The following is a 17051-nucleotide window of genomic DNA, read 5'->3' as shown; positions in this document are numbered from 1 at the left end:
TAACGATTAATCAAAATGAATCGATGAATAATTCGTTGTATGAATAAAAAATAAAAGAGAGAGAGAGAGAGAGAGAGAGAGAGAGAGAGAGAGAGAGAGAGAGACTGACTCGTGTTTCTGTTTTTTTATTTAATTTCTTTCATTTTTTAAATTCCTGTACAAATACAACTAAGTTGTCTTCATACTTATCAGACGAACGTTGCATAGCGTAATAGCGAATAAAAAAAAAAGAAAAGAATTCGAAAAGTTCAACAGATATAAACGATTTGGGATTTACGTCTAGTTGCGTAAAGAGAGAAATTGGGGAGCAAAAAGCGGTAAGCTTCCCTCCACTCGGTCTGTGTCCCTCTAGAGAGAGGAGAGGGAAGGAGAGAGCTTAATTTATATCGCAGCCCATATCTTGGCGAAGCTAGAGAGATCAGAGTCCTAGTTCCATTTATTTCAAATCTTTTAGCGGAATTGGTGGATATACGTCTTCCTCCGGTGACTCGGAACACCCGGAGCCAAGTCGATGTATCTTGGCGTCTTCTGGTTGGCAGTTTTCTACCCTGCAGCACCAGCACCAGCGGCACCAATACCAGAAAAGTCGTTTCTCTTAAATTGAAGTTGAAGAAATCAAGATCAAGATATTCTGACGGAGATTAAAATAATTTGATCGGCAAATCGATTCCCCTCCAAGGAATTTTCAACCTAAATTGTTTTTGCCCTTCAAACTCTCGCTCTCTCTCTCTTTCTCTCTCTCTCTCTCTCTCTCTCTAAACTTCGCTTGAGAGAAGAAGAGAGTGAAAAAAAAAAAAAAACCATAAGTTACGCCGACTTGCGGAGATAAATTTTTGATTAAACACACTTTTCGTTCTTTCTTCCATCTTTTTCTGTGTTCATGCTTTTACGGCTTTTGCAAACACGTCTCGCTACGTCATCGATAAATAATGTAAAGCAAACTTCAAACTAATAGAAACTTTCCGAAGATCCAAGTCTTGGAAAATTCATTACGTTTGAAACAGTTGCACGCGATGCAATCGAAGCCTTTTCTTTGTTCCGAGATACGGCTTATAAATTATCATCACTTCTGAAAATATTTCTTCCCTTTTCGATATTTCCTCCTCTGGCCGAAGAATAAGAGTATCCGAGTAAAATAATGGAAACGGCATTTGGTTAGGGCTTAACGAGAATCTCTTGAAAGTCCTGCAGGGCGTTATAACACCGTGGATTTTCTTCCTCCTCTTATTTCTGGTTCTTTCCTCGCCGAGAGGCGGAAGCTCGAACGGGACAAAGTCGGTATATCCACAGAGACGTAAACGCGCGTCCACACACGCAGAAATTCCTATAGAAAATATTCCTTCGCGTGATATAAGTACGAGTCCGCATACAAAGTTAGTGTGCGAAAGCAGTCGAGAGTCGCGACGTAACGATGTCTCGAAGGGTGCCTCGCCCCTCCAGGCAATGCCGGCTGCGGGGGTGGCGCTAAGGGATGTAACCCCATATTACTGCAGTTAGGGGACTGCCCCCTTTTTCCTGGGGGATATATCGCTACAGGAGCCGGTATTGCACCGCCGGGAACTGTATGGCAATAATCGCGAACTTCCATTCATGCATTCCAAACATCCACAGGATCCTTCTGCCCGACCCCTAAGAGTCACCCCCTCGGTCACACTCGAGCACTTTTATTCTGCTTCGGGGTTGTTCCTCGCTCAGCCGGTTCAAAATCCTGTGTACAACACGAACGAAGACGCTTCGCTAAGGGTGAAATCAGCGACGGTAAAATATACTATATCGTAGAAAAAAAAAATGATCGTTCGTGTTTTTCCTTGGCTAATAATTGCGGATTCAATTACTTAAGCGAGAGTAATAGATTTGTTGCTTTAGAAGAAGTGACAAGAAATTTTTAAAAATACGGCGTATCCTTTAACATCTGCGTCATTATCGCTAAGGGACGAAGCGAAACTTCCCCGATTGTACGTATTAAAAGTGAAATTGGAATGCGGATGAATTCTCACGTGTCGCGATATTTCTAGCATTTAATAAAAAAGATAATAATAACAATAAAAAACAAAACAACCGAAACGTATTTCACGGCATACAGTGACGCGTTAGAAAAAGGATCTTTCGTTCTCCCTCCTTTTCCCTTTTTCTCTCGCGCCCTTTCGAGTATGTATACATATACGTACATTTCAGGGTGTATCCAGAACCGCGAAACTCCGTAGCGAGTTTCCCTCCGTGAATTATACATTCGCATTCTTTATCACTACGCTGCATAGGTATATAGCGGGGGTGTTCATCGTATTACGATTCTCATATTTTATTTATCCACCTTATATCCCCAAAGTAAATTCCGATTGTCTTTCGACTTAACGTACGTACGTACGTTGGTATGTACATTCGTATCTACTTTCCACATATGTGTAATATTACGTCCTGTGTTATACTATCACCCCCGTCTCAGGTGAATATTTGTTTCCCTCACGGAATTTACAATTGCAGATATGTAGCTAGATACACATGTGGGTGTCGGTAGGTACATAATATCTACCGATACGTGACTATGTACATATATATATATATACACACACGCACAGCACTCTTCCTCGAAGATTTATACCTTCTCCAGCCACGGGACGTCGCATCACCAACTAACTCTTTCAGACCTCCTGATTAACTTCTGTCCACCAAATAATCAATTTTTTTGTTTTTAAATCCCGCCATAACGAAGTATTTTTTTTTTTCTTCTTCCTAGTGAATTCGTCGTTTGATATTTTTCACGTTATATGAATTAGCAACGGAGCTTCAACGCTCTTCTATACATACATTGCTGTCGTCAAACTATTTTCAGAACAAAAGATTATTTATCACTTTTCGAACTGTTTTTCATACCCCCGACGGTGAATCTTTGGAAAAAAAAAACGAAGCGCGGACTGTGATCAGTTCCAAAAGTGATTCAATGGACAGAAAATAAAACAAACAAAGTTTAAGCAGGCGTTAGCGATAGATTGGATGTTTTGAAATGAACCTACAGTGATCAGTGTGATCGAAAATCGGGTTTTTTTTTTTTTTTTTTTAAATTTTCTCCCCTCTTTACAAGGCCCCGGAGAGAGATTTACTCGAGTAAAAGTTATACACGGTGATCGTGACGGATGTGACTCGTTACAGCACAAGCTAATACAATATTTGAATCAGAGTGTTGGGCGTTGTTTCACCAGTTGCGGCTGTACAAAGTCAACGTAGCGCAACGCAGCGTAGAAAATGGCGTGCGTCGGTCGCTTGATGCAAAATCTGCGGTGGATACACGCGTGCACGCATGTAGATACACGCATGCGTGTATAGGATGACAGGTACGCGTGTACGTATATAAATGATAGCACGTGTCAAGCTGTCAGACTGTGTATATTCTAGGGGGATGAAAACAGCGGGGGATACGGATGTATATACAATAAGGGACGGGATTTGATTCGAGGCCTAACCCTCCTGAATCCCGATATAACGAAAGGGGTAAACAAGTGCAGCATCACCGGCACATCGCGTTGCATTGTGGGAAATACTGCGATATACATATACGTATATCCACGCATACTTTCCGCGACAGGGAGTAACGGGATGCCATGGTATATACATAATATATATATATATTATGTATATATATATATATCCTGTGACGCCATACGACGGTCGGCTGTACACGCAGTTTGATATGATTAATTAGAGGGTTAAATTTCACAGGGTTTCTCCCTGTCCCTCAAGGAATCTCAAGGATCCGTGTCAACGTTGTGTCAAACGATCCGAAATTACTTGGGGCTATCTTGTATATATACCTATATAATTATATATATATGCACATTTCCAACGTAACGAATTCTCTACTATGTAAACCTATAAACTTCAGAGGATCCGCCGGGATAATTAGTCTAGCTTGAAATGTGTATCTGTTATTAATTAAATGATTAGTTAATTTATTATGCCGATAATTTCGTTGACGATAAATTTTCATATTGCACACGCTGAGTTTAACCTGGAAGAAAAACAGTTACGTTAAATTACCGGTCGTCTCAGTGGTGGTGAAAAATTATTCTGTATTATACATTATAATAGACATTATTGATAAACTCTTTTCTTAATATATCTTCTTTTTTGTTTTTTTTTTGTTTTTTTTTTTTTTTATCTAGCTTCTTACGCCCGCGTTAAATATTTCGATTTCCTTGATTCGACACATTTTGCCATAAACCGTAATATCTCGGCTCGGCAGAATGAAATTGCTATTCCACCCACGCGGTAAAATTTTTCATCCCTTCTTCTTCGTTTATTATCAATTTTCTTCCTCCCTCTCAGGCGTATTTCAAAATGCGCCGAAGCGAATACATTCCCAACGGTATGCAACAGCGGGGATAAACCACATCTGATTACCGCGAAGGTGGGTATATTTGATATGCATTTACTTGCGTATAGTGCAATTACCCCTCGTGGCCCGTTGTGACTTGTAACGACGGTGGTAAGAGAGCCGATGGTTTTGCGACTCGCGCGAAGTAGGCAAGCGGCCACACACGCGACTCCGGGGTCGTGAACCCGAAGCGACGCGACGCCACCTGTCCTATAATGCGCGAGCTGCAAGCCCCGGGGGTGAGGATCGGGATAAAACGGGGCGAGAGGTGTAATCAGCGCCCGCGAACCCCGGGGATTTTAAAATAATTAATCATCCCATACCCGCCGATGCAAATGCGTCAGAGCGGCTCGGTTATGTTTGACTTTTAAATGATCGGCTAACTTAATCGCGCGCAACGGTAATATTCATCACTCCGTGCATCCCTGCAGCCAGTCGCACCACCTTCACCCTCCTCGTCAAAATTTACACGAAATCTCGGTGTTCGTGATTTTTTTACTTTTGTTTTTCTTTTTCTTCCTCTTTCTCTCTTTACCAATTCATAACGTTTCCGATCATTTCTATGCATATTGTTTCCAATACTTTGTTCACTATCAGAATTAGAAATTACCGATTTGCCGTATGTATGGCGTGGACGGAAGACATTTTTTTTTTTTCTTTTTTCTTTTTTTAAATTTGGTTTTTTCCACACTCGGGGTGAAGTGACTGGGATATTGTGTGGGATGCATGTTCAGGTTGGCATTCGTGCGAGCAGTTGATATCGGGGGCGAACCTTTTTTGCATACCATTATGCATCGTTTCTTATCGTCTCGTCAGGATTCGCGATAAGCCGGCAAGTCTAACGTGTGTACGAATGACTCGCTGCATGACTAATGTCGACCAATATCCATTTATTAATATTTTATGCTCTCGTTATACATATTTTACCACGTTTTTATTTTTATTCTACCCCCTCGCGCTTCCGTTACGTTTTAGGTATGGTTTTTTCTACTTTTCAATACTTCAACTGCTCATTAACGATGATCGATCGATTTTGAATTATTTCCGGGACTGAGATTTTCACCGTCGTTATATACACGCTGGGTATATTGGTGTTACCTCACTTATTTCAATGGAACGAATATTTTAGGGCGCTGATTCGAGACGGCTGCACGATGTCGATTGATAAAATTTTCAGAACATCGCTCGAACACGTCACGATAATGTATAAAATCGTTAATTGTTAACCGAAGAGAACGAAAAAATGCAATCAATATCCCTTTAACGTAATAAGAATCTTGTGAATATACATATGTGCTGACAATAAACTAAACTAGACTAAACCAAACTGCAAGAATGAACAATTTGCATGAAGCTTGCAGCAGAAAACAATACGCGCAAAGTGAGTACGCGGAGTGATGTATGTAAAATGAATCGGGTATTATAGTCGGCCGAGTAACAGTTGCTGCGTCGTTGCAGGCAAACGGGGTGATTGTCATTATGGTAGTTTGAAATTGATGGTATACATAATGGAACGTGATAATTAGCAGTATGCATACATGCGGGAGGGATTATGGATTTGACTCACATCCTATTTTTCATAATATTAATCGGGGCTACAGCCGAGCGAATCCGTCTGTTAAAATGCAAACTGTGCATTGTCATATCGTGCCGCGTATAACGCATTCGACCGATCTACATAATTCAAAATATCTCATCCCCAGCCATTGTCATGCAAATCCGATTGTTATATTTGCAACCCTGCTGCCTATATCGTCCTCAGCCTCCCTTCCGCCCTCCGCAACTGTCTTTCCCCCTTTAAACTGCAGTGTCAAAAGTCGCCGTCTCGCTTATAACAACGTGCACTCGCTTTTTCGATCATCCCTTGGCCTCGGAGGAGACAATGAAAGACGCAACTATCACAGGAAAAAAGACATCTTCCTTCGCTCCCCGTTTATACGCGAGATTCTGAAATTCGAAACCGTTCCGCATATCTTATGGAAGAACACCGAGATTTCTAATTTGTAAATAACATTTGAATAATACCGGGTCTTTGAGTCACGCTCACCGTATTTAACACTTTTGGTGTTTCGCGTGTGGCTGAAACCATTGCGCGGGGCTTCGAGGCTCGGCTCCGAGAGTAAAGTCTTTAAGCCACCCTTATCCAAACCAAACAAACTTTTCCGAGGGTGCGTTTATACATTTAATATCCTCACCCCCGTCGCTGGATATTTTCAAATTAACATCTTAGCCCTCGCCCTCCTCCGACTTCGCGCCTTACATTATACGCGGACGTAAATAATATGTGCTTATGGTTTCCGTGAAATTTATTACTCCGGGGTATATACTTCTACCCGTATTACGTCATATTGACGATACGGGTTCGAGGGACCTCCACTCCCCTCGTTTCCCACAAATCAAAGATGATGCCCCCTAATTCCCCTTACTCTCAAAATTCTCTACTTCACTCTCGCTGTACGCAGAGCTTAAATTGTCGGAATTGAAGCCAAGAAACAGAATTCCCTAGTTTCGCTATTTATAAAATCCCTTCCAAATATTTTGCCACGTTTCGTCCAACGCTACTCTAACGCCCGAAAAAAGCCTAATATTGACAATTTATTTTGGGAGTGTGGAAAAATGAATAGAAGTTCTTTTCATAGTTTTTATTTAACACGTATTGACGTATGACAAAAAAAATTTATTATCATTTTGATGCAAGATGGCGGTGACAAAGTCAATCTTTGAAATAGTCTTTTTTAAAACTCCTCCACAAGAAGACGGTTTTCTCGTGCAATATAAAACCTGGAACAAAAAAACCAAAAAATTGTATAATTTGTACGCTGTTTGCCTACGGGATTACGTTGAGATTTTTTTGAATAAAATTTCGTAGAATTGGAGCAGTTTTGAAAAAATAAATCAATTTTTGGCCAAAAAATAAGCAGTAAATCGTTTATAAAAAAAGAGGTTCACATTATATAAAAAAAAATACGTACTCCTATAGAAGGTCTAATTGTGAAGCTACTGTCAAAATTTCAAATCGATCCATGCAACGGTTTTAAAGTAATCTTCAAGTAAAATGACTTTAAAGTCTTACAAGCACAATCCTTGAAATTTTCAGTTTCTCGAAATTGGAGCATTTCTCTCTTTAAGGGTTTCCTTCACCGTAAGACCATAATATATTTTCTAACCAAAAAAAAAAACATCGAATTTACCCACTGCTTCAGCATTCTTGTACATACAGCTTCACTGCCTACGTCATTGATTGTTATTAATCGCTGCCTTCATTAAACTCACTTAATAAGGTGAAAGATACAGTCGTATAAAGAGTTTCGGAAGGAGTGAAATAGAGCGAAATATTGGATGCAATGGACGTAACTTACGGCAAAGCTTCTGCAGTTGAAATAAAAAATAAATGAATAAATTCCCGAGTGGAAACTCGAATCGTTGAATCGTGGAATCGTTGGAAGGTGTATCGGACAGATAGGTAGATGATCGCGAGTTGGCGGGATTTTTCTGCAGTAGAATTTTTTAATATTAGATCAGTACGAGCGTTCAGGAAAGAAAGGTGGGGAGATACTTTGAAACTAGAAGTAACCTGCTGCCTCCGCGTAACACAGTAGGTACTTTTACAACGACAGAGGGCAGACGGTATTCCCCCAAAGCGAGCGGCCAAGCGAAATCTATAAATAATTAATCGGTAAACTCGGCTGTAAAGCGTTTCAGTTTCTCTTAGTTGAAACTGCAGCAGCAAAGGCTCAAAAGCGTTTCCCTCCCTCCGTCAGAGACGAGCATGGCTCGAAGTTTAATAGAAGAGAGGAAGAGGGTGGTAGCCGGGCGCTTGGTTGTATGCGATACTCTCGGCAGCACGCAGTATCACTCACACAATTTCACGAAATCGCGTGGTAAAAACTGGCGAAACATTAACGAAGTTGAAGCCGGTGATAATCTGCATCGATCAAGAGACTCCGCGGCGTCCGGCCTGAATTCCACTTATACCCAACGTTGAATTTCCTTGAAATTCGTTTCGCTTCCACCGTGAGTTCTACAAGCCCGCATTTTCCCAAAACGCGCCATTTCACTAATTTTTTAATTTCACTCAGAAGCACGCGTTCCGTTTCACCTCACCGCCGCTCTTTAACCGTTCGGCTTGCCGACGTTGAGCTTAAAGAAAAATAACGATAAGTTGGCGTGATGGAAGGTTGGAAAATCGCGCGAAATGACACGGAAAATGAAGCAAACGCAATTTTCCGCCTCTTCTCTCTTTCTCCCTTCACGCTCCTTCTCGCTTCAACCCTCTTTTATGTACTTACACGGCGGATAAGGAGCTAACCGCAACCCGCAAATCAGACGAATAGAAACGCCGAGCTATTCGCCACTTTTTATCGTATTTATCTTTCCCTGTTCTTTACTCGTTTCTCATTAAATTCACTCATCCAGGAATGAGAGAATGGCATAGAAAATTCAATCCTAATTTTTTCCACCTAATGTCTTTCACCGTGAAAATCCTGAGAATCGAATTGATGAAAAAAATTTAAAGTACACATGATTCCATTGTGCGACTAGCAGTTCCCGGTGGACAGCCTGGCGTCGATCGTTTGAAAAATACGACAAGAAAAGATTGGATCGAGCGCGCGACGATCTGCAATCTCATGACGCGAACTGGGTCGACATTTCGTGACACGTAATGATCGGCAACGTGTGTCGCGGGGCGAGGGGGGAACGATATTGATTGAACCGTGTGTCGCTTCGCGTCACGATGACACAAAAGAAGGTACAACGGGTTAACGACCCTTGAAAACACCGACGTTGTCACTAAGAGTTTCTCCCTTTTACAATGCAGCAGCGACGGAAGTGCTTACCCACGAAGAAATCGTCGAAGTCGGTATAACGTCCGCTGGAGTAGTTAGAAAAATTGCGCGGCGTCAATGAAAGTTCGCAGCGTTTGGTGTGAAATTCTACACCGTCCATTAAAATTGACGTCAAAGTGATGCGGATTTTTATATACAATATTTATTACGCCTTACATTCAACGCTGCAACCTTTCTAACAGCGCAGCAACGTGTAGATGTTTTTATTTTTCATTTCTTTTTTTTTTTTTTTTGTTTGCAAGGCAGTGCGCGGTGAGAATATCTTTGAGAATTTTTCTAAACGCCAAACGCTAAATTTTCGCCACGGGAAAATGAATATTTTTTCCTTGGTTATAATTTATATCTACTCGGTTATATTCGGCTATTCTTTTTATTCTTTTTTGAACACGGACGAAACGCTTGATGCAAATTCATCCCTTTGAATAAACCACGGGCGCGGGCCTTTATTAGACACCCCGAAATTTTAAGCCGGTTGACCAACAGTGCAGCTTTACCCTTTTCATCCTGCGGTGAAAATCCAGTTACAGTTAGTTAATTTGATGCATATAAACGGTGAAATTAAAAGGCTGAAAACGGAGGACTGTGTGTCTTTACTCCAGTTATATACTGTATTCACGTACAGATATACATATACCTATATAGGTATATTTATACGCACCCATTACACTTTCTCTCGCGAACAAGCTTGCAAAGTTCTCAATTATCCCACTCGCAAAGATCTCTCATTTTTTTTTTTTTCGTTTACGTTTTTTCTTTGCCGCTCTTCATATATCTCGTAGAAATTATACGAAGGTGATTCGAAATTTCTTTTTCATTCTATTTTCCTCATCCTTCGATGTTTCGTACAATTTTCCGTAACGATTTTTACGAATCTCTCTGAATTTTATACCTCGCCAAATACTTCTACCTGTATGCACAAATTTTCGCCGATCCGCACAGTGATAGTTTTTCTGTTATTGCGATTACTATTATTATTATTGTTATTGTTATTATTTTTCTCCCACTCGTTCCTACCTATCTTTGGCATTTTTATTCCATATTTTTATTTTTTTGTTTTGTTCTAATTTTTTGTTTTCACCCAACAACGGTGTTAACGGTCCAGCGAGAGCCTCGAACACGTTTGGAAGTTAAAAAAATTTGAATAGCGAATATTCGTATCCCGACGAGAATTCTACCTGCACCCCTTGCCTCGGCTGTTTGCATCTACATATTTACGTATCCTGATACACGCGATACATACATATGTAGATATACCCGATAGAGGGTGTCCAATTCTCACGAATCACAGCCGACTCACTGCCACCGGAAAATCCTCGCCTCCTAGTTTTTTCGCCCGAATCCGTCTATACGTATACATTATACATACAAAAATTAGTTACAGATTACGTTGATAATATATTACTCTCGAGGATTTTTCAGCATTTTGCGAGAGGATAAAGTGTCGAAATTGCGCAGTTTTCGGGAGAGATGCAGGAGGCGTTCGACGCGATCGCCTGCAGATACGGACACTACACCCCCATATCCGTTCCGCTTATGCACGATTATTTTTAAAACGATATTTGCGCCCGTTCGCACAACTTTGCGGTTTTCATCTGTCGGAGCAATCTCCTTGAGAAACTGAGTTCAAATAATCTCCGATATTTCGCGTACGTCTGGCAGTTGCATCGTCTTTACGCTTCTCTGCTTTCGCACATTTCGTTCTGTAATCCGTTCCAATCAGTGCATCGCGTCTGCCGTTCGTTTATCATATTGAAATCCAACTTTACCGTGCGACGCGTGAAGATAAATTTGCACAAGTTTACTACGTATTGACGTTTCGCTTTTTGCCCCCGAAGAGGAACGACCGTTTATATGTTATTTTCGCCTCGTTCAAATCCTTTCGCATCCAAATCTCCGCCAAGAGACCCGCGGCCGTAGGCCAAAAATGTATCACTCTAATCCGAATCTAAATCCAAATCCTGTTTTCTCTGTAAGCGCTTTCGCCTTGTCGGACAGGTAAATCCTAGCCTTAGAGCGTTGAGATTAAGTAATCTTTTTCTTCTCTCCTACTCGCGAAGAAGACGGAGTAGAGACTGTCTCGATGTCGAGCTAATCTAACCCCGGTTCTTTGTTACAGGAGCTCGAGATAGACGCAGAGGGAGGAAATTGCCTCGAGGCCTACTCTAGTTCTCCGCTCGAGGGTGAGTCTTTTGCAACTTCTCGATATAATTGATTCCCCATAGCGTTTCAAATATTTCCGCACTCTACGTACTTCGTCGAAAATCAATCCTTGCTCGTTTCCCCGTTATCCCGCGCCTTGCGATCAAACGCGATTAGCCAGCCAATTCTCGGACTCGCTTTCCTGCACTCTTTACCGATATCCACGACTTCTTTAACGTCAAACATTTGCAAACGGAAGTGTGCGGGGGATGTCGACGGCCCCGATTCTCGAGGACAAACATGATCGGAGTCGGGGGTGCAAATATACGACAAAGACGTGTCAGATTTAATATTTATATGGAAGCTGGTCGATCGAGTGTATGTATATATATATATATATATATATATATATATACATGTGTTATATATATATATATGTTCCCGCGCGATAAGATATCCGATCAAATATTTACGTCGTCTGGTGAAGCATATGCCCGGTCAACGGAGGGGTGTGAGAAAAGACGTGTACGATGATCCGAAAGAGGGAGAAACGCGTATCGAGGTGGACGAAGGTGCGATAATCGAAAGGATCGTTTTTCATCCTGCGCGTATCGCTTGCCGCGTTACAGGACCAACTCTTGGATTACCTAGTGTTCAACTTATAATTTGTGGGTTTCAACGCGACCCCGTAAACTCGGGCGAACGAAGCCTGCAGTCCCTAGTTGGGAAAGTTCTCTCGCAGTCGGTGCTCTCTTGGTATCGCAAATTCTCGGTTATAAACTGTACGGAGTTAAACACCAGCCAGATACCCGCTAGAGAGTTGACGAAGTGAGTTAACAGGGCCGACGGTTTGCACGAGAAGAAGATACACCGTAGTCAGGATCAACCGCTTCCCGCTTACCGGTCAAAAATTCAATATCCGAATTAACCTCCGGTCGCGTCTGGTGCTTCGCTGCTTCGTTTGAAACCTTTCGCGAACAGGATAGACGCCAACTTCGCCTGCAGAGGAGCGAACTTGGACGACCGCAAACTCGGTGACAGGATTTCGTTGAGAAACGTGGAATAGAGTGGATTGGGTAATTGGACGAATTCGCGATTAAATTTTGACCCTTGTACAACGGGGCAATAAAAATTTGATGAAATTTCTCGGAAGTATTTAAGTGTTTCGTGAAACTTACGAAGGTGATCAGTCGACAGGTATAAAAGTTTGATTTAGACGGTGAACAGGCGAAGGAGTTTTTGAATGTTGAATTTTCAAAATAAATTAAATCCAACAGACTCCGGATGATGCCTTTATTTAATTCAATAATTCAAATCACCAAGTGAACTTAATATGTAGGGATGAAGTGGTTAGCAAGTATTACAGAGTGACTTTGAAGGTAAAAATGATTGTTCGTAATACTTGGGTTCATAAAAGGGTTCGATTCCATTTGCTCGTATATTATTATAGTTGTTTCTGAGCAAGCGTGTACACAGGTGTATTTATACATATATACATATATGTATATAGCATTCGGCTCTTCTGCCTAGTGTCAGCTTACTCGCAGTACTCGGGTGTAGATTGGGTTCGTTTTACCGCACGGACATAGGTAACACTCCGTTAATAGAATTGTCAACGACAGGAAAGCAATCCCATTCGGAGCTAACCGGTATAGATTCTAGCGCGAATTACTTCGTTTCCCGGAGGAAGGATATCGGTTCCTAGAATTTCATTAATAATGTTGGGACGGAATGGTGGCAAAAAATGAGTATTCGAAGAAGAAAGAAAAAAGAAAAATACGAAACTATCGAACGGTCATTTCGGCAAGCCTAGGCGTACGATCAGATTTAAAATTCGCAAAACGTCCCGAACATCTCTTTTCGGTTACGTTCGTCCGTATCTATATATTTTTTTTTATTTTGTTGCTATTTTTTGTTTCCTACACGCCGGTTGAAAGAGTCGAAAATCGATTTGGAAAAGAAGAGTGAACGCCGAACGAGTTAAAGGTGACGTGGTTGAAGAAGAGCGGAAAAGGAATGAGGTCGATAAAAGAAAACAATGGGTTGGTGGTGGGTATCGGCGTGGCTTGATACTCGAAGCCGAGAGGATCGTTCGGGCACGTATTTAAGTCGAAACGGAATTCAAGCTGCAATGTGCGAACGAAAGTAAGTTGGGTATAGGGTATATATAGACGTCGAGACTAAGCCGGATGGTCGTTAGGGGTGGGGGCGCCTATTTACACAGCGGGGAACGTGCGGAGATTAAAACGAATCGTAATTACATCGTAATTATCAACTTGACTCCACTTCACGTCAGCCGGTTCTCGGAAGAACAGAATGAAATAGGCACATTTAGGGCCGAATGAAAGAGGTTGAGGGCCGTGTGTATCTTTCACTTGAACGAAGCTTATTAGAAAAGTTTTCCTAATTATTTCGCCTTGGCGAGATAAAACGAGAAAGAAAAGACCGAATGGAATTTTAACGGAAAATTGATCGATCCGAATAGTGTTTGCCTGGCATTTTCACGGCTATTTTCACCCACGTTGAAAACTCTCGAGTTGAATTTTTTCTCCGTATAAGCCGTGATGCGTAAGGGATGGGTAAAAGATTAGGTCGCCGTTGGACTGCAACTATATATATACCAGCTTATATACAAGCAACGTTGAACAAATGTAGTTGTTTTCGCGAGGCCTTCTTCGGTTGTAAATCAGCACGGAATATTATTACAGAAATGCGATTTCTATCGTTTCAGCGAGCAGGACAAAATTGGTCGTATAAAAGCGAAATATGGAATCGCTTGACGGATAAATACGACCAAACATTAATTTACGTATGGTAAATAAATGTATGCGTGTATGGATGTACGGTAGGGTTTGGGTGAGTTCGTTCCAACCCTTATTCTTTTCTCTTTTTCGACAATACTTTCCAGTTTTATGTTATGTCTCATATCTGCTTTGCAAATTGCAAATTGAAATTGCAGAGTGACTGCTTTATGAAGTGTTTTTTAGTATAGTCGTTGCTCGGAAGGGACGAAGTTAAAATTTCGCTGATTTATTTTCTACTACTTACACTTGTCTGAATTTTGTCATTCCTTGCTAAAAATTGTTTTCTTTTTTCTTGCTTTTTGCACTCCATTTCCCCACGTACATGCCTGATGCGTTACGTGCAAAAGAGACTGCAATAGTCTCAACTCCGAGTCGTATTTGCCAGCGTCTGAAAGTCGTTTAATTGAGTTTAGAAACCGAAGGTGCAAACTCTTTTCATTCGTTCCCTTTTTCATTTTTCGTCAGCACCCTGGGAATCATTACTTCATTGGTAAGAGTTTTCGCTCTCGGTTATTGCTGGGACTTAATAAGGTTTGAGGGAATAAAGAAGAAAAATTATTTTATTCGCCAAACGCGACGAAGGCTCCTTGAAAATTCATTCGATTTTATTTCATTATGTTGTTATTTCGTTATCGTTATTATTAAAAATGAGTTGGATAAAAAATAAAAATTGCATGTATCGAAAAATTTTTGGGAATATTCTACCTTATTAGCTGAATTCGTTATTTACGAATTGGCTCGGCGAAAATTGATTGATATTAGGTGCTCGTGCAGGGAAGAGAGGGACAGAGGGAGAGGAAATACACGATCGCAACAAATGGAGAGGACGGGGGAAAACGGGAGGGGGTGAATATACGTCGAGAGGGCAAAGCGAGGGGAAAAAGAAGAGATAGAAAAATAAGGGCGGGGGCGGGGGAGAACCGAATAAAAGGGGTAGTCATTTTTACGACCTAATTCTTGCGAGACGCCCTGTGAGAGATGCCGATCATGCCTGTGTTATCCCGTCTCGTGTTCGCTTACCTACAGTTCTCTTGTTCGTCGTAAAGACGAGTCGTAAAGTAAAGAGTTGATATCTATAGACGAAACGCTGCACTGGCAGCGACGGCATAGGGCAATGATCAGCTCTTCATCTTATACTGCTATCAACTTCGATTTGAGTCTTGAAATCAGAAAGACGACCAAGTGATCGAGGTAGCTGTTAACCAGCCTGAGTGATTGCCCATTTTTACTGCACATCGCGTTTCGAATGACCCCCTTCTTCCTTCCCTTCTACTCTTTGTCTGATGTTTTTTTTTTTTTTTTGATTATTCCCTTTGTCCGAAATCGATTCAGAGATTTCCTTGCCACCTTATCGTTATTGCCGCTACTGTATAATCGATCATTGAAGGAAAAAAATCATCGACAATACCGTGTGAAAATAGAAATGATAACCGGAATCGATATGACATATTTTCAATTTTTGTGCCGGTACATACCTTGCTTTCAACGAGGCGATATCTGCAGTAGATGGATATGAGTGTGGATGTGTATAGACACAAGTAAGTATTTTACGGAAAGAAAACAATTGCACTAGCAAACAATCGACAAGAAAATTTGTTAAAAATTGAAAGGAAGAAAGAATAAGGAGATAAAAAATAAAAATAAATAAACACGAAACTTTACCAAAGCCCGTGTTATTTCTGTGTTTCGAGGCGATGAACAAATTTCACTGTGTATAGAAGAAAGAAAAAAAATAGAAGTAGTAATCGATAACAAGGTTTCGCAAGCTTCGCACTGCAGACGCGATACAGGGATGCTTACTGAAAATTTAAAAATTCATATTTTTATTATTCCTCCTCTAAGATCCGGTTTCTTTAAAATACCCGAGACCTGCCGGTTTAAAATACGATGCAGCCGCAGCTGTTGCGTCGAACGACGGTAGCGCTGCAGTTGTTTCACATAAAACAATAATTTCTTTAAGTGTAAACACTCGTACGGAGGTACATATATTATCCGAGAATACAGACTGAATATTCCACTCGACGTTTATCTGGGTCTAGGGTATAAAACGTACGGGGGTATACAAAGCAGATCCCCCCAACGTAGCTTCGCCATGTGGTAATCTCACGTGCGCTTCGAATAAAGATGCGCATCTCATACAACGTAGCGTCTGGTGCCCCAGGCCCCTTACCTCGTACACCGTTCGTACACCTTCCGGTTATCTTGCTATTTTTCTTAGCGACGGAAACACCGTCGAGTCCGATCCCACAATCCACCTCTCGTTTCTCGACGAACGAACCATACATAAACGCAATATTATTCTATTCCGAACCGATGTCAAGACGATACTCGAATCTGTCTCGAATCATTTTCGAACGTATCGATTCTTCTTTTTCGCTGTAAGGGTGAACAGGCCGTACGCTTTTACTTGATACCCGTACTTGTTGTTAGACAATCATCAGACGCGTTGCGAATCGCGGTAGAAGCATAAAGAAAAGGAAAAGTGGGACACTCGAAGTTGAGCCCTCGCGGCGCGTCGTTTCACATTTTTACCGACGATGAGTAAAAGAGTCGGGAAGGTTGGTTATAGGAGGGATGAAAAGGAGGGACCTTCGAGGAAAGGTGCGAAGAAGCGACGTGAGGGAAACGGATAAAGCGTATATAATCACATGTACCTATACGGTAACTGCGTGGGTGTTGATACGTGCAACGAGTCGGTCAACGAGCTTACTTCTTTATCTGGACAAATAAGTTTTAAGCGATAAAAAAAAACAAATTAAAAAAATGATAATATTTCACAACGATATATCGTAATTGTGAAACCGCAACCGGGATTCGAGAGACATGTTTTTTTTTCACCCTTATAAAAAACAATCCCAAATACGCTTACATACTTCTGCGTGATCGTCGTTC

At 41.3% G+C, this 17051-nt stretch overlaps 1 protein-coding gene across 2 annotated transcripts in view; it reads left to right on the top strand.

The window, feature by feature from the left end:
• LOC124176683 (leucine-rich repeats and immunoglobulin-like domains protein 1) overlaps nt 1-17051 on the top strand; it is a 308596-nt gene that overhangs the window by 142364 nt on the left and 149181 nt on the right. For both annotated transcript variants that reach the window (XM_046558264.1, XM_046558263.1), the window contains exon 4: nt 11333-11396. The gene's annotated coding sequence lies outside the window, so the exon portion shown is untranslated. The remainder of the gene's footprint in view (nt 1-11332; nt 11397-17051) is intronic.

The sequence above is a fragment of the Neodiprion fabricii genome, chromosome 2 (assembly GCF_021155785.1).
Source record: "Neodiprion fabricii isolate iyNeoFabr1 chromosome 2, iyNeoFabr1.1, whole genome shotgun sequence".
Classification (NCBI taxonomy): domain Eukaryota; kingdom Metazoa; phylum Arthropoda; class Insecta; order Hymenoptera; family Diprionidae; genus Neodiprion; species Neodiprion fabricii.
Note: the sequence above shows the minus strand (reverse complement) of the source record. Positions and strands in the feature narration are given on the sequence as shown.